The following is a 27887-nucleotide window of genomic DNA, read 5'->3' on the forward strand; positions in this document are numbered from 1 at the left end:
AATCCTCTTTGTGAGGTATTTCTGTAGCCTTTCCAGTTGTAGTAGATGTCTTGTAAGGTACATACCAAAAGGGGCATTGTACTCTATAATGGGTCTAATGAGTGATGAGTAGAGGGGAACAATGACCTCTTTTTTCCTGGATGAGAAACCTTTTGTGATGAGGTATGCCACGTAGAAGGATTTCCTGACAACTGTAGCGATGTGATTATCAAAGGAGAGACTACAGTCCACCTGTGTCCCAAGGTCTCTTATCACACTTTCGGTGTTAAGGAGACTACCACCTATGTGGTAGTTCATGGGTACGGAGTTTTTACCAAAAGGGATGACGATGCACTTTTTGGCATTGAGCTTTAGGCCATGGCTTTGACACCAGGCATCTGTCTCAGTGAGGCCCTTTTGTAGGATGTCCACATCGTTAGGAGATTTGATTATGGCTCCTAGTTTGCAGTCATCTGCGAACTTTGTTAGCCAAAGACCTTCTGTGTTAGCCTGTACTTCAGAGAAGTAGATACCAAACAGGAGAGGACCTAGGACTGAACCCTGTGGTACTCCACTTGTCACTGGTCTGAAGTTGGATTAAGAGTCTGCTACTTTCACAGTGTGGGTTCGGTCAGTGAGCCACTTGGCAACCCATCTTGTAACATAGGGATTTATACCTAGTTTAGTGAGCTTGTCTATAATTCCAGAGTGGGAGATGGTGTTGAAAACCTTGGCGAGATCTAGATAGGCTGTGTGTACCAACTTACCCTTATCTACAGCTTTGGTGACCGCATGTCCTAATATGTCTTAGTACTTGCATGTGCATGTATCTCTATGTGTTTATTATATATACAATGTCATGTAACACACACACACACACACACACACACACACACACACACACACACACACACACACACACACACTCACTAACATGGCTCCTTTCTCATTTATTCCATTTGTGTACCCAATCCTGTGCAATATCCTGCTCAGTTGACAACCTATGCTAAAAAGGTTGACTATATTGTAGATATTTCAGGAAAAATACTCAAGACTTCACATTTCCATATTACTGTTCAGAGGCAGACATTGTCCTTTCTATGCTTTAAGTCTTTTTGTTTGCTTTTAGAGTTCACCCCTCATTGGGAGTTAGAGTGCTTACCAGTACCCTGTGCTTGACTGCTGTTATTTGGCATGATGTTGTTTTGATTTGTTGCTGTATTATTCACCTCGTATAGCTAAGTGATATGCAGTAACATTACTATGTCACGCATACTCATTTACACAATGTGAATCAGTCCAGTTTGGTTTCATACAGACCTTCTGGCTTACCTCTTTATCCTACCAATTACAGGCATTTAAGTATAGTGAGTGCAAAAGGGTTTACATTATGAGTGGTTTGTTCTTTGTCCTGCCTTCGGTCTTCATCAATATAATCCCAAACTCAGGTTACTAAAATAGTGCCTGAGAACACTTTTGTTTGATAGGTGGGTAAGCATAATGCCATTATCTGAAGTTGCTTTACCGCCGAGTGATGTGAAAATGCAAACAGGGATGAAGCCAAAATGCTTTGATCAGCTGCATATAGAGTAAACAACAGAGATTATGGTTCTAAAAGTATCATCAGTACAATAGAATAGTTAATGCATGACAAAGGTACTAATCATGTGTAGTATATTTTCTCACAAAAACAAAGCTCAAATGTATAACAATCAGGTGCGAGTCTTAACACTGAAGGCATGCTGAAGTCAGAGGGAATATCCCTAGTACAGACAGATTATTGATTTCAGCTCAAAGTAGGTCACAGCAGCTTTTAATTTTACATGGCCATAAACTGTGGATTTCACTTACATGTAAAGAAGCAATACATTGAAATGTGCATAACTCTTCCTTACTGTAACTACTTTTTATTAACACAGATGAAGCATCACAGCATTTGACAGGTTGTATCCTGCACCTGCTATAGATAAACCAGCTGGACAAATATGAAGACTTCCACTTTTGACTGTAATAAACCAAAACTACTATCCCTGTACAAGTACGTTCATATTGAATGATACATATGTTACCTACTAAACAGCAGCTGGCAGTTTGATAAAAAAAGTCCGAATTATTGTGCCTAGAGAAATGAATAATAGGGACTTGCCAATATTATTCCATTAATGCATCTGATTTAAGTTTTTTCTTAACATTAACCCCATAAAGGATATGTCAAGGGTGAGGGATGTATGACCTTACATTGTCCTGAATGGCAATGACAGAGTCACCTTAATTTGTCACTGTACAAAAATCAGCATTTCAAAGAAAGTATCTGTTGTTACTCTCCAGAACCATAGACAAAATGGAGCCTACTTGAGAACACATTCATGAAACTACAGTGCTTGGAAACAACATTGAATAATGAATGTTCACAGATCTGCACTCCTGATGTGGTGAGTGAGAAGGAGGAGTGATCATACTATCTTGATAGATGCCAGCTAAAAGTCTGTGTGTGTGTGTTTGTGTGTTTGGGGGGGGGGGTCAAGGTAAATAGAAAAATGTCAGCATAAAACAGTATATGTTGCATGAGAATGTGCACTTTAAGCTTTTGCCTCCCCATCTATGAACATTACCTTCTTCCAATATGTCTTAGCCATCTGTACCATAGTGGTGGCAATGTGGCCATAGAGTCAGGTCAGAGCTGACCAGAAGAAGTTGTCTTACAAGAAGATGTGAAGATCTGGTGCCTCTACTGTCCAGCAAGCATCAGCCTTCTACAGCTATACTCCACATTGTCACAGATCATCCAGACTAGTAGACCAAGAGACCCACACAGTTTCATCATTGATTCTTTCCTTACCTCCCACTGTTGCCACATCTCACTGTCTGTCCGAGGACAGGCCTGAAGCTCTCATTTACATTAATGACTGGGGAATTTTCACTTAAACCCTGACCCCAGCCCTTGAGTACATGGATACTGAGCTAACCACGAGGGCCCACTTTGTCCTTCTCTTGCATGTGTGCGCTTCCACATGCATGCAGATTTGAAGCCTATGTCCTCTGATCTGTTCTGCATCAGTGAAGCCAGACCACCTCCACCCATAGGGTCCAGAATGCAGATTCTGACCAGAATCATCACTACCTTCCTGCAAGATAGGTAGCCAGCAGCAGATGCTTACTTCTACCCTTCCCCCGCCCATTTCCTTCAGTGCTTGAGCTGTAACTGAAACCCATCGTCCAGGTCATTCCCAGGATTTTATTCTTCATTGCAAGGCTGTAGTATGTGCAGGTTAAAAGGGGCAGCTGCTCTGGGTGTGATCAGTTAGCGGGCTGTAATCATCACTGTAGAAGAGGTAAAAACTTGTCAGTGCCAGTGGTCTTTCTAATCATTTAGGCTACAATTAACACTGTAGCTTTTTAAATTGTTTTCCATTGGTTGTGTGACTGCTGTTAGGGGATATGATTAAGGAGCAGAGTGGTCCTTGAATGACTGCAAGCACTATTAGTAAACAATGGCTATCATACCTACTTAAATATCATGCAGTCTGTGTGTCAGGAACTGCATCAAGGGTCTCGTACAGCCATTTCCTACAGTTTATAAAAGCTATTTCAGAGAGTGTATTTCAAACCTCACCTTTTCACCTGTAGTCATACCTCTAAACATCTTGGCACAAGAAACCTAGACAAAGCTAACAATAATGGGAGTGGGGGACAAAGGCTCACAAATAGGGACAGATTTCTAAAAATGCTCTTATAAACAGACAGTTGATAGAATAAAAGGTTTTCTGTTAGCGTGCATATTCTGAAGAATATGAAGTCTGATACTCAAATGTCTGTCATTATTTAATGACTTCAAAATATAATATGAGGAACAGACAAAAAATATGAGGCAGAAATCTGGACAGTTGAGATGTATGCCTGTAGTCAGTGGACTTTTCCTTCTATTGTTGCTCCTCAACTATGGAGAACTTTTTTTTTCTCTGATGGGGGGTACCAACTAGGGCTACTGCCCAGGATGCCTACCTATCTACTTACAGTTCTATTTGCAAGAGAGGCAGGTAAATGTGTGGTAAAGTTTTGCTCATACCACATCTGAAAAGTCATAGTCATGCAGCTTCAGTGACATGTTACCTCCAATTCATTTTGCTTAATAATTGTTTTTCTTTTTGAGTTGGCAAAGTAGGCAAAATATACTTATGTTAAGGTAAAGGAAGCTGGAGATTAACTGTAACTAGACAAAAAGCACAGTAACATATAAAAAAGTAAAATAAAACTAGAACAGAATGATACGGTCACCACGTCCAGTTTAAAAATAAAGAACTTTAATCAAAAACAAATACAAAAGATGAGCTCTTTCAGGCAAAGTCCTACTTCAGATCTTAAAAGCACACAGCAAAGCAACACTTGAAAACACTAAAGAAACCACAAGACATAGAGAATTAACCAATGGGCGCATAATCTCGTGATCGGAGTGCTGGCTTTAAAGAACAGTGCCGTTTAAATCTATAACTAAACTTAAAAAGACAAAAATAAACTATAAAAAGTAATAAAGGGTCCTGTGAGAGGATAAAGCTGAGCTAAGTTAAGCTTTGAATACAGTAAAGGAGGAAAGGGTTACATACGAAAAAGCTAAATCAATAAAGGTCCACCTCCATTGGTTAACATCCCCATACCTTTTGCATCATGGTGCAGTTTTCATATAATGACATGGATGACAAAGTCAGGATAATTTTAAAAGAATTCTGCAGTGTGAGAAGGCTTGCAAGATGCAAAGTGTTTGCTATCAAGTGAGTGAAGAGAATATGATTATAGCTCTGTAACATAAGTCAGTACAAGATAAAACTCAAAAGTGAATTAAACAGGCTGAAGAGAAATCAAAATGGTAATAGCATTCTAGGAAATCTGCCATTTAGAGAGATTTGCCTTATCAGCATGTAGAAATATAATTACTCCATACAAGTGCTTTGGAAACAGGATACCTCTGGCAGTTGAACGCTAGGTCACTGGGATGGAGTGCACTAATCGAGTCAGATCCCAGTTCTCATTCATGGTATTAGAGTCATCATGCATGTCATAGCTGAGGACTAAGGGCACCCATGTAACATTTAAAAGTTACTGACCTGCATCATTATTTTAATGAATAATGTTATCTATGCTGTTTCTAGAAAACAAGCAGGTGCTGCTGTTCTAACAATTTTTGTTTTCTTAATACAGCACCAGCTACTTGTTAAACTTTGTATATATTTAATTTCTGATTTACAACTAGGATGCAACACAGGACGTGATGTGATCTAGGCCTATTATTTCAACTTTTGATGATTTTTTCTGACTGCTCATTGTGAAAAAGAGATGTACTGATTTGCAGAATGGTGTGTGGATATATACATATACAGTGCCTTTTGCTTCCACATTTACATATTTCAGTTTTGTTATTAGATTCACTTCTCATTTTCTGAAAGAGAAGTTTGGTATGTGGTAGCTGATTAAGTAGGATTAGGTATTTAAATGTATGCCTATGCACTATTATAGACCTGCAAATTTAAGATACAGTAGGTCTTCCCATTTAGAATACTCACATATGTGTATATATTTATATAATTTTAAGACCGATACTATTTAGGTCTTTAGAGTGTTGATTATTTACCTGCTACTTAAGTACTTGCTAATGTGTCTTGTGTTTGCCTAGGTGGTAAAAGATTAAATCAATGAAAGAAAAAGATGAAAATAAGTAATAATAGGGCAGTGCAAGTGGGAGACAGGAGAGAAGATGGAAAAAGTGCACAGTGTGCGGGGGCAGAGCGAGGCTGAGAGAGTTTTGGGGTGGTACAGAAAGTGGGGCCTGCAGGCCACTGGAGAGCTTCAAGGAAGATCAATGGTGGAGAGTGACAGGCAGGGGATGCAATGGCATGGGCAAGTTTAATGAGAAGCGTACACATAGTACAGGACATGGCACGAGGAAACATGGAGGAGATGAAAGGAAATAATAAAGAGAAGCCAAAGACAAGGAAATCAGTTTAAAAGGATGGGATCAGACAGTGGTTATAAATAAAGTATAAAGGCAGAACCATAGTGGCCATGCTGGTAGCAATTCCACAGGGACAACAATAGTAAAGTGGAGGGGCACTCAGCTAGAGGAAAGACTGGGCAAATCGGACAGGATAGTGACTGGGAGAAGAAGAAAGAGGACTAAAGTGAAATGTTGGAGAGATAAGAAAGGTAGGTAGAGCAGTGGGCTGAGCTTTGAAAGTAAGATTACAGGTGTAAAGGGAAAAGTTCAGGTTATTGTAGTGAGGAAGGAAACCAACAGAAATACTGCTGGGGCATGGAGGTGGTTCTCCTGGAGAGGAAAAGTTACAGAGTGAAGGGGTAGTACACCAGTAAGTGAAGTTTTGGAAGGGAACCTGTGTGAGGGAAGAAAGAAGATGGTTTGGTAATTGGGGACTCTATAACCAAGTGGCCTAACAGTCTTGGCAAGACTGACATTACCTTGAAACTGATCTTGTGGCCCAAACATAATAATATCGGGGAGAAAGTGATCACACTGGTTAAAATAAAGGAGTGAAAGGTATGTTGTAGCACATATAGGCACCAATGACTTTAGCCTGTAAATAGTTGAGCTGGTAAAAAGCAAAGACAGGGCGATGGCAGAGAGATGTTATGATAGGGATATAGAGGTAACATTCTTGGAAGAGTTAGCTATATCAGTTGCCAACACATTATGGAAGGAGAGAATAAGGTAGTATAAATAAGGTAGCATAATGACTGGATGTTGATGGATAAAGGCTTGAGGCTGTTTGTTACAAGCATGAGAAGAGAGCAAGTAAATAGACAAACTCTGACTTGGAGAGATCCCATCTTAGCCCAGAATGGACAGTCAGTTTAGTTAGCATATACAAATCTCACCGAAAAGAAAAGGTCAAGGACAGAATCTTGAGAGAAATGCTTTTAGCTTTTCTAAATAAATATAAGCTCCATAACAAAAGCAACATGCGGTAATGGCCAGAAAGAGCTGTCATTCAAATCTGTCCCAAATTAATGGCTGAATTGCCGGTGACACTTACAGCAATAGAGAATATGTGTCACCTGTTTTGACCCAGAACACACAGCTGATAAATCTAAGACAGAGACTGAGTAAGTATACCGTGGCATGGCTGAAGGGGATTACACAGTTTGTGAGGGATAGGGCCAGACAGGAGTGCCCACAGCAGTCACACTTGAGTTGCGTAAGCCTCAGTGTTTTATTTCAGACATATATGGAAGATGAGGGAACAGGCTCATTCTAATTTACTGATGCGAGAAGAAGAGAAGAATCAAAGGCAGGACTGGGAAAGGCTGGCCACATCAGCAAAAGATGTTGCTGTGTTTTACGCAGACATAATCAGTGTGTAAGACGAGGGCTTCACTGATTCTGATGTGAAGTATCATCTGAGAGTTGGACCACTCTGAATACTGTCATACAGTGAGATGGATGAGGTTGCTTGGAGGAGTCCACAGGAAAGCCACCAGAACATGGTGTGGTACAGAGGGAGCATGTATGACCAGAGACTAGGGAAACTGAAGTTCTTCTCATTAGGGATTTGAAGATTACAGTGTTAATCTTGGAAATATGTAAAGGGTGCACCATAAACACATCTGCCGATATCCTCTGTTACGTGCCCCTGTAACTGTCTTGTAAGAGGATCCAATTTTATTGGCAACTTCTGGCCATGTAGGCATGTTTCTTACTGTCCTAAAGATTGTTATCTTCAAGGAAATCAAACAGATTTTCCCTTAGGATCTTCTCTAGGACTATCTTTGCCACTGATGTTGACCTAATAAATCTGTTATCTCCTGGATTTTTCTGCTATTCACCTTATTCAACTATATCACAATTGCTTTCTTCCAGTTCTCAGGAATTTCCACATTTAATAGTAATCTGTTGAAGCTCTTTCTTTCAGAGAACCTGTTACGTGGTGTCCAGAGACTGCTGGCGGTAATGTGAGGTAGACCAATCGGTCATCACATCATGCTTTATCTTCTATAAATATAGCAACTTCACTCTTCCCCTCCTCCTCCTCTCACTAACCATGATCTGATAGGTATGTCCCATCTTACTCCTTTGGGAATACTAAATGAAAGCTAATCCGCAGCAAAGAGCAAAATACTGGTACTGAAAAAAAAATGAAGGCCTTCACAATTGCACCCACCCTCTAATACTTTGTGCTTGGAGCAACTATCTCCTTCATACCCACCTTGCTACTGCCTAAAATGGAGCCTTGTGGGACTTCCAACAGATATGGGAAGGAACAGGAGAAACAATTTTGCCATTTCACTGTGGTTTACTAGACAGATAGCTAAGAGACCAGTTCCATGTAAAGTCTGCTAAGCTACAGGATGAGGTTAAGAGATTTTGATAGCTGAGTTTGGAGGGGACTAGTAATACTGCTGATAGAAGAGAGACAGAATTTCTGCTACAGATTATTTGGTCTGTAAAACTTAACAGGGCAGTGGTTGTACTGCAGTTGGGTCAGAATTCATACTGCACAAATGAGAGAAGGTGATCTGTATTCTAGGTAGTAAGTGGTTGCTGGTTTAAGGTTAAGTACATAGGTACTGTTTAATTGTTGTGGTTGGCACTGGAGTAAAAATAAGGATATGGATATGTTCTGAGCTAGTAGCTTGGGATGAAGTATGTACGTTGGTAGCAGTCTTTTTTTTTTTAATCAAAGAGGTAACAGTATTGATGAAGTGTTAAACAGGAAAAAATGTATGAAGAGTCATGTAAATATTAATGGAGTAGGCTAAGATCTTTTCCCAGGGTTGAGCAATTTATTAACACAGTTCTTAAAAGCTTTGATTGGAGTTTATTGAGGAGAGCATATTGCTGTGTAGGTTAACCTGTTTTATGCATCGTTTACTATAGTTCCTTACGTATCTATATTGTTGTAGGAATGACAGAGACTTGCTTTGCAGACAGGCTAGTGATCTTTGTCACCACAGTGTAGTCACTGAGTAAAACTTTCTGTGCTTCTGTAATTGCGAAATACACTTTTATATATTAAAATATAAAAAAAACATTGGCAGAAACAGAATCATGTACCATGCTTCCACATCAGATACAATATATCCATCTGATGAATTATAGTTGATGGCTGCCTTTATTCTCTGTTTTCAAATAAAATGAAATTTTGCTATTTTCTTTCATCGTGGATTGATATTTCAGGTGCTCAGAGTTGAGTTGGGGACTACTCTGTAGAAGGATTTACTTCGGGTGACTCCTTACTTTTTTTTGACTCCATTACCTCCTCCTTGCTTTTGGTGAGAACGTCTTCGGTATTGAGTTGTGTTTTCTACTTTTATTGCCTATCTTTTAAATACATGAGTTGATTTCTTATTTTTTTTAGTGAGCCAAGGAGCTGGATTGACTTTCTCTCTCTCAATTTGTATATGGATATGTTTGGACAGAATATTTAGAAATGTTATAATTTATATATTTATTTTATTTGTCTTTGTTTACCAGGAAAGTCTGACTGTGTAATACCTGTTTTCAGCAGAGGCCCATGGAGAAAAGTTACATTTGCTTACACAGCATTATACTAAGTTCCAGTTAAACACAGAGTAGTTCTATTTATATTTATACACAAACGGTAGTTACATTTATACATTTATTTGTAAACAAGAAACTTTTTTATTAAACTATCACGTATGACATAGGCAATCTTATATTTATGTAAATGAAAGACCGCATGCAACTTAGTGGATTGTACAGATTGAGTGTATTCTTTTTAAGGACAGTATTTGGACAGAATCATATGGTGAACACAAAGTCTCAACCTTGTTCTGAGCATGTGGAGGACTAGGACTGGTTAAGATGTTGTTTAAGTAGTGATTTAAAACTATTGAGTTTGTTGGAAAGTTGTATTTGTCTGTAGATACTATTCCAGAGTTGCCAATGTACTGGCCGTAGAATGAGTCTCCTGCAACATTAATTGACTTATTTGTGGGTAGTAAGAATTTGTTACTAGAACAGAGGTCCCTTGTTGGATAGTGGATAAGTAATAATTTATGGATTGCAAGGCATTTTTCTGGATGGTGAATGAGTTTGTATGCTGTAGTTAGTTGTGAACACGTTAGGTAGTTGTGTAGTTCAAGCCAGTTTAATTCCTTTAAGCTATGACAATGATGGATCCTATGAGGGAGATTGGTGGCAAATGTAGCTATTTTATTGTAGCAGGAGGCAAGTTACTTTCCTTAAGGATAGTTTAAGTTTGGTAGGATAGGAGCGGTATATAAGAGAGTTAACAATAAGGTGGTGGCGGTGGCTAGAGTTTTTCTTGCAGTATCTGTAAGGAAGTCACAGATTTTACCAGAAAGGCTCATCCAGACTCTGCTACACTTTGCTGTGAAGGAAAGGTTAGTTTGCTTTTATTTTTTGTATTACTGTATTGCCTTTCTATATTTTGAATACTGTAGTTTGTTTTCTTTACCTTGTGTTTTGCTTGCATTCTGTTTTAACAGCATATTAAAACTTCAAAAGAGACCACAGCTCTCTCTGTTCTGAGTCAGGCAGAATTTTTTCCCCGTCCTTCCACCCATTGAAGTTGTCTTGTTAAATACCACTGTCTTTCTAGTTGCCCGTCTCTTATGTTAATCTGACCATATATCTCATTTCTCTCTACTTTCATTGGCTCATGTGAGTAATCACAAAATCATCATTTTTGAAATCCCACCCCTTCAATTATTTAAATTTATTGGCCATCCTACAGTATTTCATAGTACCAAAATACAAAAGTGACCACCCCTTTCAATCCATCTTGCTGTTTTAAAAATAGTAACTCTCCACTAAACCTTAACTTTTTAAACAGGTAAAACTCAAGTTACCTACTTTCACATCTAACTTCTCTAGTGCCCACTGCAGAGTGCATTCTTTTCAATCTTACCTTTAAGCATCCCTGTGACTAGCACTTTCTCTAATACCTGCTGGAAAGCACTCGGAAGCCTTAAACTCATACAAACACTGAACTCTCCTTGTTAACAAGGAGAAATTAATAGTAGGCACTAAACAGCCTATAATTGCAAAGTACCTTGCTAAGGAAACAGCTCCTATACTTTACAAAGAAAAAAAAAAGCCCCAAACCAGGCTTGTCCAAGGGTCCGCTTCCGGTGATTTCTCCTGTCCACCTGGTGAATCTGGGCATACTGGGGCAATGCAGCAATTGCCTCATGTACACAGACAACCCTCTCCTCCTACCACCCAACACTACAACCTGTGAGAGATGCACTTACATAGCCAAAATGGAAGCAAAGCTCTCTCCACCCAAGATTGTGCTAAACAGTCAAGAGGAGAAGGTTAACACCCACACTACACCTCAAGCAACACATAGCCCTTCTAAACCCGCACCACCAACACCCACATATAGCAACACTAAATTCACATATGCAGAGGCCCTTAACTGTAACCTGCCCAAGCAACAAAGACCTCTGAAGCTGAAACGCAAACAAACACCAATCACAACCAATGTGTCACATAGTTCACAACACCAGTGTGCCACCCAGCAACAGCCCCTTAGGCAAGACAATGTACCTAACACTTTAGTCATAGGTGACTCTATAGTCCGCACACTGATGTCCCTCTCACCAGGTTGAATAAGGAGAAAATTACAGTCAGCTGCCTGTCGGGTGCCAGGATCCGCCACATAACGCATGCACTCAAGTCACTCCACAACAAGTACAAATATGACTCTGTCATTGTCCATGTTGGAGTGAATGACTTGAGACGCACCTCCCTGGACTACATGAAAAGAGACATGGAAGAGCTCTCAGATCATGTGGCCCAGGCAGGTATGACCCTAGCCCTGAGTAGCATCCTGCCTTCGCCCAGAATGATACCACAATATAAGGATAAAATGATTGACTTCAACAATTGGCTAAGCTTATGGTGTCATTCAAAGGGGATCCAGTATCTGTCTGCCTGGGACGACATGATTGACAGACCACGATGCTTTGCCAGAGATGGTCTGCACCTGTCACCCTGGGATTCAGGTTACTGGCTAAGGCTCTTGCCACCCCTATAGTGCCTTTTTAGGCAAACTTCAAAGGACAAAACCACCACCGTAACAGGTACAAGCATGCAAAATCTGAAGGTAATGCTACTCAATGCTAGAAGTCTAAACCTCAAAATGCACTCTCTCGAGGCACTCCTAAAAATGGAGAACATCGATATCTGTGCAGTAACTGAGACCTGGTTCAAGGCTCCAGAGAGCACCCCTGCAATACCAGGCTACAACTCTTACCACACTTTTCGGCCACCAAACCAGGACCGAAACACTAAAGGTGGAGGAGTGTCAATATTCACCAAGGATATTCACACCACCAGGCTAGTTGGCCAACACAATGTGTCTGAAATTCTCCAAGTGCAACTAACACTAGATAAGACTGCAATCCAAATTGTAGCTTGCTACAGATCCCACGCCATACCCCAAAATTCTCACTACACCTTTCTAAATATACTGGAAAATATTAAGATAGAATCAAACACCCTAATACTGGGTGATTTTAACTACCCTGCCATTAACTGGGAAAACTACTCATGTCCCAACACCTTTGCGCAACGGTTCTTGGAATTCATAAATTCCAACGCCCTGGATCAACTAATCCATAGTCCCACCAGGGGCTCCAATATCCTAGACCTGGTCATTACCAACATGGGAAATCAATGCTCCATACCTATGGTCACCTCCTCGTTGGTCAGGTCTGACCATAAGCTAATCACCCTTAACATCCACATCCCATCCCCACCCTCCAGTAAAGAAACCACCATAAAAAACTTCTCCAAAGCCAACTTCATGCTACTCAAGTCAGAAGTGACAAACTTCATGACACCCATGCAGACGGGAACTGAAAGTTCAACTGCTGAATCCTACACTAAGGCACTGTACGAGCACATCCACTCATGCCTGAATCGTGCCATCCCAAATAGAACCAAAATGCTCTCATCCAAAAAAAGGAAGCCAATCTGGTGGTCCCCTGCCATAAACAAACTTTACAACAAAAGGAAGAAACTTTTGCAGAAAAGAGGAAAATCCCAGGATGCAAAAACTCCCTTACTAGCCTCAGTAAGAAACTGAGATGCCTCATAAAATCCTCCAAAGCTAGTTACGAAAATAAAATTGCCAAAGATTCCAAAGACAACCACAAAGCATTCTATAACTATGTCAAGAATCTAAATGGCAATGCTCAGATCTGCTCTGAGCTAAAACAGAATGGCATTAAATATACTGATCTGAAGGATATTGCCAATATCCTGGCAGATCGATTCAGTGCCAACTTCACCCCCCTCTCACCCCCTAAATGACCCATCTCAATACCGGAAGATTGCCAAATTCCAGTAATAACGGCCACACAGGTACAAAACGCACTCTCTAAAGCCAAGAATACAGCATCCATGGGACCAGATGACATCCCGGGCTGTGTACTACATGAACTACAATATGAACTGGCACCTCACCTAAGTGTCATGTTTAATCATAGCCTCACCTCAGGTTTCGTGCCCACTGAGTGGCACAGAGCTACAGTTATCCCAATCCACAAGGGGGGATCCACCTTGGATCCCGGAAACTACCGTCCCATCAGTCTGACAAGCCTTATCTGCAAGGCCATGGAGCATATTATCATGGAACTAAAGACATTGGCAACCTTCAAACACTGGACCCCACCCAGTTTGGGTTTGTGAAGGGCTGATCTTGTCTCCTGAACCTGATTGACTTCTTTGAATCAGTCTCCAGAGCCATGGACAAGGGTAAGGTGGTCCACACAGCCTATCTAGACCTTGCCAAGGCCTTTGACACCATCCCCCACTCTGGAATCATAGATAAACTTACTAAGTTGGGCATTAATCCCTATGTCACCCAATGGGTTGCTAAATGGCTTACTGATAGAACCCACACTGTAAAAGTAGCCGACTCCAAATCCAGCTCCAGACAAGTGACAAGTGGAGTACCTCAGGGTTCAGTCCTGGGGCCGCTCTTGTTTGGCATCTACTTCTCTGAAGTACAGGTCAACACTAAGGGACTCTGGCTAACAAAGTTTGCAGATGACTGCAAACTGGGAGCCCTTATTGAATCCCCAAATGATGTGGATACTCTACAAAAGGGCCTTACAGAAACAGATGCTTGGTGCCAGAGCCATGGGCTCAAGCTCAATGCCAAGAAATGTATTGTTATCCCTTTGGGAAAAACATGTATCCATGAATTACCATATAGGTGGCAGTACACTAAACACAGAAAGTGTGATAAGAGACTTAGAGACACAGGTGGGCAATGGTCTCACCTTTGATAACCACATCGCCACAACAGTCAGGAAATCCTTCTATGTGGCACACCTCATCACGAAGGGCTTTTCATCCAGAAAAAAGGAGGTCATTGTCCCACTGTACTCATCCCTCATTAGACCTATTATAGAATACAACGCCCCATTTGGTATGTACCTCCCAAGACATCTGCAACAACTGGAAAGGCCTCAGAAATACCTCACTAAAAGAATCACAGGCCTAAAGCAGATGCCCTACGCTGACCGCCTTAAAAAACTCCAGCTATACTCTGTCGCATATCATCTACTCAGAGGCGATCTCTGCTCAACATACAAGGCCATGTCAAACCCAGAGCTGTTGGACATGCTACACTTAAAGAAATCCCAATCCCTGAGCTACACGCTCCAGGGATCTAAACCTTGTCATCACAATAAACAAAACATGCTGGAGGGATAGGTTCCTGACCCAGAGACCCCCCAGACTCTGGAATAGATTGCCCATACATGTCAAGCAGAGTGCCTCTTTGGACCTCTTCAAGAGGAACCCTGACGATTGGATGGGAGAAAGGAAATTCACCCCAGGGATCACGTCAGTCACCCTGCTAGACAGGGGTCCAGGAAAGTAAATAATGTGGGAAGAAATAGCCAGGGAATTGTTTTGTCTAGGCTTGTATAGGCCCTAGGGCTGATAGTCTAGTACCAACCTATGAACCTATAAAGGAAGCCTAGTTTCTGGTGTGTAGATTTAATGGTGTGCAGTACATGCCAGTCATATTTGAGACTGTCATCTATTATAATACCTAGAAGTTTACTGTGAGTTATAATTTCAATGACAGTATTATTTGTTGACTTTATGGTAAAATTGCTTTTGATTTTGGTAACTTTTTGAGGTAAAAAGCATAAACTTAGTTTTCTTGGGGATGAATAAGAGGTTTGATTCTTTGAGCCAGGTTTCTACAGAGAAGAAAGGTTTTTGGGTAATGTCTTGGAACTTATTTATTGAAGAGTCCACATATTATTGTTGAGTCGTCTGCATAGTGAACTAAACTAGCATGGTGAGTGGAGGTGTGGAGGTCATTAATAAATATATTAAGCAGCAGAGGACCTAGGATAGAGCTCTGAGGGACACCTGTAGTAACTGGTTGAAAGGATGAGTAGGTTTTTTGCCATTTACCCGCTTGCCTTTCAGATAAGTAACAAAGGAACCACAACACAGAGTACTGTGAAAGTCCTATTGAGGAGTGTCGAATAAGTAGCTGCTGGTGCGAGACAGTATCAAATGCCTTTGACAAGTCTAAGAACATGGTGGACACAAGCAGATGATCATTTCTAAGTCAGTTTATTATATTTTTAAAATGTAGTAGAGCAGCAGTGGTGCTGCGCTGGGGCCTAAAGCCACGTTGTGCTTCTGACAGCAGGTTATTTGAGGTTAGGTATTGCATCAACTGCATGTGGATGCATTTCTCTAATATTTTGGAGATGGGGAAAAAATCACTATTGGTCTGTAGTTATTAAATGCTATAGATGTGTCACCTTTGTGTAGTGGTATGATATAGGATCTTTTCCACAGTGATGGGACATATTTTTCTGTTATGGACCTATTAATTAGTATGGACACAGTGAAGGCTATGACCTCTGCTGCCATTTTTAGGTAACCTGATGGTAGTTGGTCTACAGCTACAGAAGCAGTTTTTAGTTTAAATGATTAACTTCCTTATGAGCAAGGTAGGTACTAGACTAAAACTGAAGAGCTGTGGGCGTTTTTGACTGGATAGGGGTAGAGAGAGGGAAGCAAATGTATTAGTGTCTAAGGGGGATAATATTGATCATATAAAGCAGGAATTAAACTGTGTGGGGATAGAGTCTGTTGCACTGTCTGGTTTTGGAGAGGGAGTGGTGGTCTAGCCAGTGTGGAGTAGTTTTAGTGATGACCAAAAAAGGTTAGTGTAATTTTTACATTTGTCTTGTAGGTCGGTATAGTATCTCTGCTTATCCTGTTTGACATATAGTTTTGCCAGTTTTCTAGGATGTCTAAATTGCTAAAGTTATTTTGCATTCTATTTTTATTCCAATTTTTCCAGGCTATATACGTTTTTGTCATGATTTTCTTTCTTTGTTGTTTCTTTTGTCAGCCATGGTGCAGGGTTGGACTTTACTCTTTTATTACACACTGGTGCAAGATTATTTAGGTATGTAAGAATTTGTTAATAAAGTTTTCTACAGCACTATTTAGCAGCACGGTTCTAAGTACATTATATTGTTGTAGTGTGTCATTGAAAATATCACTGCTGAAATTGGTTGCATTTCCTATCTGATTACAGATAGTATGTTTATCTTGGACATGGCGAGTTCTAACATACATTGGCATGTGGTCAGTCACTTATTCTGTCTGAGAGGAAGCCTGCTTTTTGTCTGTTTGTTTGGTTTGTTTGTAAGAATCCAGTCTAATGGTGAGTGTCTCCCTGAAGTTTTCATAGGTTGATACTAGGCTATCTGCCCTAGGGCGTTTATAAGCCTAGCCAGAGTGTGTTTGGCTTTCGCCACCCTTTTAGATTAGTTGACTGTGCCTCTGTATAGTAGGTCACAGAAGGTAGCCCTTTTAAGGTTAGTTTACTGTATCTCTGTCAACCAGGGACACAGAAGAGATCCCAGGGGTAAACTTATGATCTCCCATCCACTCGTCAATATTTCTCTTGAAGAGGGTCATTGAGGGGCTCTGCCTAACATGAATTGGGATTTTGTTCCAGAGTGAGGGGTGCCTCTGGGATATGAATCTGTCCCTCCAGCATGTCCTATTTATTTCTGTGCTGAGGTTCAAGTCCCTGGAGTGTGTAGCTCTAAGGGATTTGGATTTCCTGAGGTGAAGCATGTCCATTAATTCTGGGTTGGACATGGCTTTATATGTCAGACACAGATCGCCTCTGAGTAGGCAGTACGCAACTGAGTAGAGCTGGAGTTTCTTTAGCCGAACTGCATAGGGCATCTGTTTGAGCCCCTTGATCCTCTTGGTGAGATACTTTTGGGGTCTTTCCAGTTGCTGAAGGTGTTGGGTAAGGTACATCCCAAATGGGGCATTGTACTCAATTATGGGCCTGATAAGTGATGAGTAGAGTGGCACAATTACCTCTCTTGATCTAGATGTGAACCCTTTCGTGATAAGGTGGGCTATATAGAAGGTCTTTCTAACCACTTTGGCAATGTGATTGTCAAAGAAGAGATTGCTATCTACTTGAGTCCCCAAGTCCCTAATTACTTCTTCCGTACTTAATCGATTACCACCTATGTGGTAATTTGTGGGCACTTTGTTTTTCCCAAAGGGGATGACTATGCACTTTTTGGCATTTTGCTTTAGGCCATGGCTCTAGCACCAGTTATCCGTCTCCATGAGACCCTTCTGGAGGATGCTTGTCTCAGCTGGAGAGTCGATTACAGCACCCAGTTTGCAGTCATCTGCGAACTTGGTCAGCCATAGTCTACCCGTGTTGGCTTGTACCTCGGAGAAATATATACCAAACAAGAGAGGTCCCAGGACTGAACCTTTTGGGACACCACTTGTAACTGGTTTAGAGTCTGACATGGCACCTGCTATTCTGACTATGTGGGTTCTATCCCTGAGCCAGTTTGCAACCCATCTTGTGACATAGGGGTTGATATTTAAGCTGGTGAGCTTATTTATGATGCCCGAGTGGGGTATTGTGTTGAAGGCTTTTGCGAGGTCCAGGTAGGCTGTGTGGACTACCTTCCCTTCATCTATGGCTTTGGTAACTATTTCAAAGAAGTTGACCAGGTTCAAGAGGCAAGATCTACCCTTAATGAAGCCAAATTGGGTAGGATCCAGTGTCTGGTGGTTCCCAATGTCTTTGTTTATGATTTCCATGATGATACGCTTCATAGCTTTGCAGAGCAGGCTAGTCAGACTTATAGGGTGATAGTTTCCAAGGTCTGTTATGGCACTACCTTTGTGGAGTGGGACCACTGTTGCTGTACGCCATTTCTTGGGTACATATCCTGTAGTAAGGCTGAGACTGAACAGTGACTTTATATGAGGGTTTAGTTCTTGTTGGAGCTCATGTAAGACGCAGCCCGGGACACCGTCTGGTCCCACTGATGCTGTGTTTTTTGCTTTGGAAAGGGCAGCTCTCACATGTGCATCTGTGATTTCAGGAAGGCTACACTCTGTTGGGATAGACATTCGCTCTTTTTGGTGGGGGGGGGGGGAGTTTGCACTGAATCTTTCTGCCAGGATGTTGGCAATGTCTGTGGGTTCAGTGTATTTTTTGTCATTTTGCACTAACTCATAGCATATCTGGGAGTTGCCTCCCAGGTTTCTGACATAACTAAAGAAGGCCTTGTGATTATCTTTAGTGTCTTGTGCAGTTTTTCTTTTGAAGCTGGCCTTAGATGATTTTATGAGGGATCATAGTTTCTTGCTAGTACTGATCAGTGACACCTTCCCTTTTTGGGATTTTGCTCTGTCATGTAGTAGCTTTCCCATTCTGTTGTATAGCTTATTTATGGCCAGGGTCCACCAGACAGGTCTCCTGCCTTTGGAGGAGTGAGTCTTGGTTTTATTTGGGATAGCATGTTCCATGCATTCCTGTAGGTGTCCATAGAATGCTTTTGTAAAGGATTCTACATTTTGGGCCATATTTTCCACTGGCCAGGGGGCTTTGAAGGATTCCACCACAGTTTTGAGAAGTGTGAAGTTTGCTTTTGAGAAGTTCTTCACTGTGTTTTTTTTGGCTAGGGTTGGGGATGGAATATGGATGTCCAGTAAGATTTGTTTATGGTCTGATCTTACCAATGAGGGGTATACCTCTGGTGTGGAACATAGAGACCCCATGTTGGTGATGACCAGATCCAATATGTTTCCCCCTCTTGTGGGAGTGGTGACCAGTTGTTCCATAACATTTGAGTTTATAAATTCTAGGAACCGTTGGACGAGGGTGTTTGGGCTTGAGTAGTTTTCCCAATCGATGTTTGGGTAGTTGAAGTCACCCAATATAATAGCTACAAACTGAAAGGCAGTTTTGCCCACTGTTAGTTGCACATGGATGGTCTCTGATGTTTTGTGCAGTGCCACTAACCTGGAGGTGTGGGTATCTTTGATAAATATGGATACTCCCCTCCTTTTGTGGTTTGGTCCGAGTTTTGGGGGTGGAAAGCATGGTATGAAGTATAACCTGTTAGTGCTGGGGTGCTCTCGGGAGCCTTGAACCAGGTTTCTGTTACTGCACAGATATCGATATTGTCCATACTGAGGAGAGTCTCGAGTGCATCCATCTTGAGGTTTAGACTTATGGCATTGAGCAGCATTACCCTTAGTTTTTTTTTCCTTGTGTTGTCTATGGAGGTGGGTTTGTCTTTAGTGCCTTGCCTAAAAAAGGCACTATGGGGGAGGCAAGAGCCTTTGCCAGTATTCAAAAACCCAGGGGTGACAGGTGCAAGCCATCCCTAGCGAAGCAACGTGGCTTGTCAAGCATGTCATCGCAGGCTGACAGACACTGGATCCCCTTTGAATGACACCAGTACTTTAGCCAATTGTTAAAATTGATCATTTTGTCTTTATACTGTGGCATCATTCTTGGTGAGGGTAAGATGCTACTCAAGGTCAGGGTCATACCGGCCTGGGCTACATGATCAAAGAGCTCCTGTACGTCTTTTATCATGTAGTCCAGGGAGGTATGTCTCAGGTCATTCACACCAGCATGGACAATGACGGAGTCATATTTGTACTTGCTTTGGAGTGACCTGAGTACTTGTGTTATGTGGCGGATCCTGGCACCTGACAGGCAGCTTACAGTGACCTTCTCCTTGTTCAGCCTGGTGAGTGGGACGTCAGTGTGTCAGACAACAGAGTCACCTATTACAAGTGTATTAGGTGTGTTTAGCCTTAAGGGCTGTGACTGTGTGGCACACTGACTTTGTGAGCTATGTGCTACATTGATATTGTTTTGTGGTAGGTATTGCTTGGATGTCTGCTTTGTAGGTCTCTGCTGCTTAGGCAGATTTTTATTTAGAGCCTCTGATGTTTTTGTGTCTTTATGTGTTTGGTTTGCTGATGCGATAGGTCTATGTGAGACTGGATTTGTGGTGTGTGTGATTACCTTCTCCTCCTGACAGGCTGTGCAAGTACTGGGTTGAGAGAGCGTAGCCTCCAGTTTGGCTATATAGTTGCATCTCTCACATATATTTGAGCTTGTTGGGAGGAGGAGAGGGTGGTCTTTATACATAAGGCAGTTGTAACATTGCCTCAAGATTCCCAGATTCACCAGCTGGACTGGAAGTATCGAAACTGACCTTTGGACATGTCTGAATAATATAGGGAACTACTTATTAACTGATCAGAAAGAACCAATAGGGAGCAAGTGTTTAGAAGGAGTATAAGAGGATGTAGTGCTTTAGTTTGTGTTTACCTATGAGATTACTTATACGAGCAAGTGCAGGGCTTTAGAATGAAAATAGAGTGCTTAATTAGAGATTTAGAGCAGTTCTATGGGAAAAAGTGATTACTGAATCTAGTAGGTGTGGTTATTAATTGTGTAAAGTTGAAAAAGTTTATGGATACAGTTGGGTAGTGGAATTTATGAGTTGCCAGTTTACATATAAGTCTCCAAGTATTATAGCTTCATGGGTAATTTGTTGGGATATCCAATACAGGATGGTTTCAGCAGCATCAATGTTATGGCCTGGTGGTATATAAATTGCTGTTAAACATATAGTTTTCTTTTTGTTGATTTTTAGTAGTGTTATTAATAATGAATTAATTTACATCATTATCTAGTGGTACAATTTTGAGTGCACACCAGTCTGTTTTAGTCAAGAAATAAAATAATTTTTAAGGAAGTTAGTAAGATTTCTGACTGGATTATATTGGTAAAGTTTGTAGCTTTGCCTGTGATGTTGGATGATATAACTTAGTGGATCAAAGTCACTAGTTTCAGGAGGGATTAAGAGGGACAGAGTTAAAATTTGAGTCAAAATCAGGGACGTCACTGAAAATCAGGGACAGTTGAGAGGTATGAGTGGATGGTCACTTAGGATGTTAGTCAGGGGAACAGTGTCAGAATCCAATCTAGCATGGATTCTCTTGTTGTGGTTTTATCTAGTCTAGCTAGTGTATTAATCAAGTGAGGGAAGCTATGCAGTTACACTGCACTGGTGGGCTTGCCAGAAGTCATTGTTTGCCATTAAATATTTTTATTCCCCAAGTATAATAGTCTCTAGCTGTAGTTTGGCAGATACCCAGGACAGGATATCCTTTTTGACAGGGATGTTGTTACCGGTAGTGGGGATGGGGAGTATGTATATGCTTATGATAACTAGCCTTTTGCAGGTATAAAGTTTAACAAGAGAGATAAGATCAGCATTATGGAAAACAGGAATAGTGTCACAGTATGGAGAGAGTTCTCAAGAACCTTTATACAGTATCCTGCCTTCTTGTTAATGCAATCTAATCTAAATATCTTATAACCTGCAACTCAGATTTCAGATTCTTGGTATTTGGCTTTAGCCTGTCCTCAGTGGCTATAAGATCTGCAGAGTAATGGGATATCTAGGCATTAACTTATGTAACTTTACTATGAATTCTTCAGGCATTAGCATTAATGATTTTAAGTCCTGTATGGTTAGATAAGTTTACTATCCATATTTGGGGGTGACAGGTAGACCAAACAGTGGGACTTGATGGGGGTGGACTAGGTCAAGGGTTCTGATATATGTCTCCACCTACCAGAATTGAAAGGTGAGTGAGATGAGCTGTATGCAGCCATTTGTGTTTAAATTTAATTTTAAATTAATTTTGGTTGTTGTTGGGTTAAATGTTGCTTGTTTTGTTTTTTTTTTTTTTCAGCAAGTAAATGCATGTTTTGTCATACAGAGTGGAAAATATATTAGAGTAACAGTACTTAAGTATTGTCATGTAGATGCTGAGTTCTGGGTGCTGAAAGTTACCGAGAGGGAATTGGCATTATGAGCACAAGTATCATGAATTTTATAAGCAGTAAGAGCTATGCAAATGGTATGATTAGTGTATAGAAGTCAGACATGATTGGTGGGAAAGGCAGGATAAATTGAATGGACAGAGGATGTGCAGTGTGGCTTTTTGCAGATTTAATGTGGCAGTATGAGACTGTAGTAAATGAAATACAGTTATGTGGGGGAGCTACAATACAGTAACCTGCTTTTGATTTTGGTAGAAGTAGAAAGATTGAAAGATTATATTTTATGACTATGAAGACTTTTATTAGATGGAAGAAACTTCTGTGCTGGGAGTTGGTTAGGTATGAAGAGGAGTATGTTCATTCATTCAACACTCCCTTTTCCCCAATTTTTTACATGGGGTTGGGGTGTTGCATAAATTGTTGCCATCTCCTCTATTCGATGCCACTCTCCTATATTCTTCGACAACCATTCATAGGTTTTCTCTCCCTCAGTCCAGCAATCTCTTTGCTGGATGCCCTCATTTCTACTTGCCTTATTCCTGTCTGTCCCAAATCTTCCTCACCAGCCCATCTTCTGCTTTTCTTCACATGTGCCTGAACTACTGTAATCTGTTCTGTTTGACCTTCTCTGCAACTGAAGTTACTTGGGCTTCTGCTCTGATGTCCTCATTTCCTCACCTGATCCACAGTGTGCATCCTGCCACCCACCTCAGGCACTTCATCTCCATCACCTCTTGCTTCCTCAACTGCTCTGCCTTTACAGCCAAGTTTTCTGTTCCATACGTTAATACTGGTTGCACCGCTGTTTTGTACACCTTACTTTTCAGCTTCTTTGGCATTTGTTAGTCACACACTATCCTTGTTATAGTGCGCTAGTTGGCTGCAGCCCCTCAGATTCTATCTGACCTTCTTATTCAGACTTCCCTTCTCCTTAATCACCCCTCCTACATACCTGATGCTGTTAACCTGCTCCACTGCATACCTCTCAACTGTTCAGATTTTCACAAAATGTTCAGATTTTTGTCTCATATTTTTGGTCTGTTCCTTATAAAATTTATTTTCTGGCAAATCACAGAGAACTGAAGTCATCAAATAATGACAAACATTTTAGAATTCCTACCCTTCAGAAAATGCAAGCTAAAATAAAACCTGTTATTCTAGCAGCTAGTTTATAGGAACAATATTTAAAATATGCCCCTATTTTTGGGACTTTGTTCCCCCATTATTTTTGGCTTTGTCCAGATTTCTTGAGCTAAGAGGTTGAGAGGTATGTTCCACTGTTTTCTCTTCTTTCTCACTTTTCATCTTCTTCTGATTTCCCCCACTTGCTGCCAATACAGCTCCCATATCTGTACTCAGTTTCTGCCTTCAGTTTTGCATTTCATTCTGTTAACGTCTGCTGAAATTTTTTTAAGAGACTGCCTGCTACCACCACAACATAGCACACAGCAGCTTTGTTGATCTGTCCCTTCCAACCTGTTTACTAATGTAGTCAATCACCAGCATGAACAGTAGCGGGCTCAAAGCTGAACCCCGGATGCACACTCACACCCTCTGAGAACCCCTCTGAGTCTGAAAACTATTCATACTTGCTTCACTGGGTCCTTGTACATAATCTGCACTAATTCTACCATTGTTTCTGGGACTTCAGACCAATGCAGGACTGTCCAAAGCAGCATTCTTGCACCTTGTCTCATGCTTTCTCAGAGTCTAGGATTGCCCAGTTGGACTCTTATCATCTCTAGCTTCTTCTCAACTATATGTCTCACTGTAAGCATCTGGTCTATTGTACTGCATCCTCATCTGAATACAAACTACTCATCTCCCATCTTATTTTCTTTGTGTATTCATCTTACTTTCTTTGTGTATTCATCTATCAGTCACCTCCTCCAGAACTTTCATGGACTGTGTCAGGAGTTAGATACCTGTATACTGCCCAGAGTTTTGAACATTATCTTTGTTCTTATAAACTGGCACTAGAATACTTATTCTCCAGTTATCAAAGTTATAGGAAGTGCATTTTGGGAAGTCGATAGTGACCAAAAGACTTGAATTTCAAAAATACGAAATCAGGATTAGCAGACAAATAATTATCCAATTAATTCAGAAAAAAAGGTAGATGGCAAGTCAATGGGTGAGGCCAGGATGAGACACACTAACATCTCGTATACGGGTGGCTTACTTAATCCAGTGTCAGAACGAAATATCTTATGGATTTCCATGTATTGTGAAATACTTTCTTGAAACATTGTTTCACAATGTTGATTACACAGAGTCTCACACACTTACCTGCATGCACACACATGAAAATGTGTACTGGCTGGGTACTTCCTCTTTAAGTTCTCTCTGCAATGAACAGCTGCATATGGTTTTCCATTAGTAACTTTAAACACTACTTTGAACATCATTACCACCTCCACCTCCAAACACTAACAACTCTACTGATTTTTCTCTAGTTATATCTCTTTGATGTCATATCACTAGACATTGGGGGCAGCTGTTACTTGCATCCTTTCCAACTCTATTTTCTTTTATCATGGTCACATGTATGCTGCAGTACGTCATAACAGTTAAGTCATAATACATCACTGTTTATGCCATTTAAAAATAACATCACACAAATTGCTGAAAACTAATACATTCTTGTCATCATTAAACACAAAGTAATATTACTTTTTCCATTATAATGATACTGAATCTAAAGTTTTGAAATGACAATCAGCTTGTGTGTCACAGGTATCAAAGCCTGAAGAAGGCTGTTTACGAAAAACTGGCTGGCTAGGAGGGAACTATAAGTCTTTGTTGATCATAACACTATTACAATGAGGGACTGGCAGTCAGAGCTCATGTTTTAGAGCATGTTTGAGCAGAAAGCACTCATTATTACATAAATACTACAGTATTTAGAATGTCTGGTGAATCGTGACAGATTCAGCAAATCATGTGTAGTTCTGTGACTTACTAAGTGCTACACACACACACACACACACACACACACACACACACACACACACACACACACACACACACACACAAACGTATGTCTCAGAGCTTGAAATTAGAACATCTGTTCCATTATTTGACTGACCTCTGTTCCATCATTCAGTCTTACTGTACAGTTGTCAAAGAATAAACAGAGTTTAACGTTGCAGTTTAAGAGGATTTGTTATCAGTGTAATACCTCATTTCCTCTTCCCCTACCATCTGTTCTTAACATTTACTACATTTGCTTTCCGTATGATTAATGATCAAAGAGATGCATGTAAGCTTCTAAACTGCAAAACATGAATTTATGTAACAGTCACACAGCCTTATTAAACACTTGGCCTAATATGGAGTTCAGGATAGCCTCAAAACCTATGTCTTTTGGATGCAGGAAGGCAGTATGTGGTACGAGGCAGAAAATGGCAAATGGCAATGTTATATCAAAAGAAATCATAAATGAATATTAAGTGAAAAAGAAATGTAAGATATAACAGGTGTCTTTATCAGGAAACGAAAACATCTCAACTTGCTTTGTTTTTATTGGTTCAGGGCATCACATATATTGATGAGAAGAGTGTGCCCACAGTGATTACTTTATATACCTTAAAGCATATTATAGCACGTTCTTATTTCATTTCGACTAAACTGTGTCCCCTTTACTCCTTCAGTACTCATTCACAACAATGGGAGGGTCATTTCTTTATTTATCCAACAAGCAAGATCACCATTAATGCAGGATGGTGCTCCTAAGTCAGGGGGAGGTTTTGATTCCTTTTGAATAACTGTTATTTACTGAAATGTGAGTGATGTAAATCAGGAAAACAAGCTACATGGAATCAATGGAAACAATTTCAGTCAACCACTGAAGTGGAACAAAGAGAAGGGGAAAATTGTTTGCAACACCGATAAAATACATACAATTTGCTTGGTTTTATAGACAGCACATATTTACCTTTTCCATGAGTCGTGGTGGTGCAGCGGTAGCATTGTTGCCTCACAGCAAGAGATTCTCCTGTTTGATTCTCGGCTGGAGTGCCTTCTGTGTGGAGTCTGCATGCCCTCCCCGTGGTCGAATGGCATTCGAAAGAAATGCGTGAATGGGCGTGCCTTTGCTGAAGGTTGGGCATTGGGCTGGCAACTCAGCACCATAAAAATCTACTGCCAATCATTAGTGGATGGGAGTTCCGCTGTGGCGACTCCTAACCGGGAAAAGCCGAAAAGACAAACAACAACATATTTACATTTTCCAATCCTAAATTATGTGCTTTGTTTATTTAAACAATGTTTACTGCAAAAGTTAGATATGCACTGTAGGCCAGTGTCAAAATGAAAGGAATGTGTATCTTTTTCCTAACCCCATAAGCTGAAAGCCTCACTTGATTTTTTTTATAAAGTTAAAAGATGCATAATTTGATGAAGCTACTATGTATAACTCTCATTCTGGGAAAATAAATCCAATGATCGAATAAATGAATGCTATCACTGCTAAAGGAACACTTCTTTAATCCCAAGATGCGCCAACCCGGGGGGTTGATTACATTAATATCAGGGGTGTAGGCAGTGTAGGCACCTGTTTTGTGGGGTTTGAAACAAAATTCTGCCTACATGAAATTGAACTTTTATTCAAATGTACTTTCCAGCTAAACTGTTTTGGTCAAAACAACAGTTTGATTTAAAATTTTCTATAGAAGTAGGAAGTCAATAATAGTAAAGATTGTTATATGCCAGCGTAGAGCTGCTGAACATTATAATATAAAACTGCAACTGTTTGAAGGTCATAACTGAATATAAAACAATGCAAATATGCCATCAAGTGCCATTTACAGAAATGTGTTAAGGTAAATAAATACAAAAAGGGTTCCAGTGTCAAATCTTTTCCATGGTCATGCATTCAAATTACACATTTCCTTATGGATATAAGCAATGCAAGACCCCATAAATATTAATTTCCTACACAGTTTATATGATCCCTTTAAGTTAAATTGCTTCAGTTTGTGTCTAGCAAGGATTGATGAACTCACACTCTCAAAAAGCCTTAGCGGTGGTAAGTATTTTGTGAATAGAATAAATAGTTTTGTTGATAATTCTTGGCACTGCTATAACCATCGATGATGACCTAATCCACCATCTTGGAACCTGCTGACAAAGAAGGTATGACTTCATAAATCCAAATTCTACTGTTGCCAAAGGGAATTTTGGTCTTTTGAAAGATTATATTTTACTTAAATTTTAAACTGGTTAAACTTTCAAGGCATACTTGCCTTTTTTGAGGATTTGAAAACATTCTGATGAAGTGAGCTGCTCAAGGTCACACATCAAGCAAATGGAGTATGGCAGAATCAAACACATCACTGCAAGTTAAAGTTTGTTAGCAGCTCACAGCCTTAGCTGTCCTGATAGCTGTCATATGGACCAGATTTTCATCTGGAAAAAGGTCAGTAGGATGTTTATTAACTGTGTCATGTTGTGTAATATGATTATGTAAATAAGGACTGGCATTACTGCACCTATTAACAGAACATAGTACATCACTTATGATATCATACAGAGTGATATGAATGTTGTATAACCCACTGCATGTCACCTGATGGACCCTTCATACTTAGGATGTAGCATGCAGAAAACACCTGGTGGCCCTGCAGTTAGCAAGGAGCTAGGGCAGGTAAGTGCGTAATGCATGTTTCATAATGTCTATGAGATGTGTCTCTCTACAAA

Source organism: Protopterus annectens, chromosome 4.part1 (genome assembly GCF_019279795.1).
Source record: "Protopterus annectens isolate FY-2018-M chromosome 4.part1, PAN1.0, whole genome shotgun sequence".
NCBI lineage: Eukaryota > Metazoa > Chordata > Ceratodontiformes > Protopteridae > Protopterus > Protopterus annectens.